Raw genomic sequence first — 1,984 nt, forward strand, 5'->3', positions numbered from 1 at the left:
CTTATGCTAGTAATCCCAGCCCTCAGGAGGCTGAGGCAAGAGAATCACATGAGGCCAGCAGTTGGAAATCACCTTGGGTAACACCAAAACACTCTTCAAAAAAATATTAGCAGGTATGGTGGTGCTGGCCTATAGTCCCATTTATTGGGGAGGCTGAAGCAGGAAGACCACTTTAGCCCAGGGGTTTGAGATTACAGTGAGTTGCATGGGTCATTACAAAAGTTTTGAGATACTAGCTCAGTGCCTGTAGCCCAGTGGTTAGGGCACCAGCCACATACACTGGGGCTGGCAGGTTCAAACCCAGCCTGGGTCTGCTAAACAACAATGACGACTGCAATAAAAAAAAAAAAGCTGCGTGGGATGGCGCCTGTGGCTCAAAGAGGTAAGGCACCAACCCCAGATGCTGGAGGTGGCGAGTTCAAACCCAGCCCTGGCCAAAACCCACAAACAACAACAACAGCTGGGCGATGCCTGTGGCTCAAAAGGGTAAGGTGCTGATCCCACATGCCAGAGGTGGCAAGTTCAAACCCAGCCCCGGCCAAAACCAGCAAAAAATAAAATAAAATAAAATGCTTAAAAAAAAAACACACACAACAACAACAGCAACAACAAAAATAGCTGGGTGTTGTGGTGGGCATCTGTAGTTCCAGCTAGTTAGGAGGCAAGAGAATCGCTTAAGCCCAAGAGTTTGAGGTTGGTTGCTGTGAGCTGTGATGCCACAACACTCTACTCTGTCTCAAAAAAAAAAAAAAAAAGTTTTGAGATACAAAAAAATTAAGAGACTAACATCCCGTGGATGGAAACAAAGGAAGCCCTCCCAGCCATACTGATAAGCCAAGCAAGCTGAAACTTAACACGGTTAAACCAGAAAGGATACTCTCCACTGTATTTCTCCACTGAGACTATTATCTGTCTCAAAATTTCCATAGTGACCCAAGTGTGATCATGCCATTGCACTCCAGCCTGGGCAATACAGAAAAAAAATTTTAGATTGGGCACGGTGGCTCATGCCTATAATCCTAGCATATTGGGAGGCTGAGATGGCAAGATCAATCACCTGAGGCCAGAAGTTCAAGACCAGTCCAGGCCAGAGTGCACTGGTGTCATCATGGCTCACTGTAACCTCAAACTCCTAGGCTCAGGCTGGTCTGAAACTCCTGGCCTCAAGCAATCCTCCTGCCTCTGCTTCCCACTCAGCCTCAAACTCAATCTCAGACTCCTATATCCTCAGCCTGATGAGAATATAACACGAGCCACTGTGCCTGGACTGAGGTGTGCTTTTTTGTGGCCTGTGTACTACTTTATGTTAGGATTTTTGTGTGTTTTATTGGTGACTTTGTCAAAACTCCCTGCAAGCTTGGTGCTAAATGCTCTTCTACTGTGCCTAAGCACAAGATGGCTGTGAGGTACCTTACAGAAAAAATGTGTGTTAGAGAAGCTTCTTTTTTTTTCTATAGACAGAGTCTCACTTTGTTGCCCTCTGTAGAGCGCTATAAAATCACAGCTCACAGCAACCTCCAGCTCTTGGGCTTAGGCAATTCTCTTAGGCCTCCAGAGTAGCTGGGACTATAGGTGCCCGCCACAATGCCCAGCTAATTTTTACAGTTTGGCTGGGGCAGGGTTTGAACCCACCACCTGCTGGTATATGGGGCCGGTGCTATATTTACCCAGCCACAGGTGCCAACTATTAGAGAAGTGTCTTTCAGGAATGAGTTATAGTTCTGTTGGCCCTAAGTTTAGTGAATTAATAATATCAGGCCAGGCAAGGTGGCCCATGCCTGTAACCTTAGCACTCTAGAAGGCCAAAGCAGAAGGATAGCTTGAGCTCAGGAGTTCCAGACAAGAATTAGACCTCACCTCTACTAAAAATAGAAAGACTAGTCAGGCATTGTGGTGGGTACAGATAGTCCCAGCTACTCAGGAAGATTGCTTGAACCTAGGAGTTTGAGGTTGTGGTGAAGTAGGCTAACGCCACACTGTTCGA

Source organism: Otolemur garnettii, unplaced genomic scaffold (assembly GCF_000181295.1).
Source record: "Otolemur garnettii isolate 467f Iridium unplaced genomic scaffold, OtoGar3 scaffold00232, whole genome shotgun sequence".
Lineage (NCBI taxonomy): Eukaryota > Metazoa > Chordata > Mammalia > Primates > Galagidae > Otolemur > Otolemur garnettii.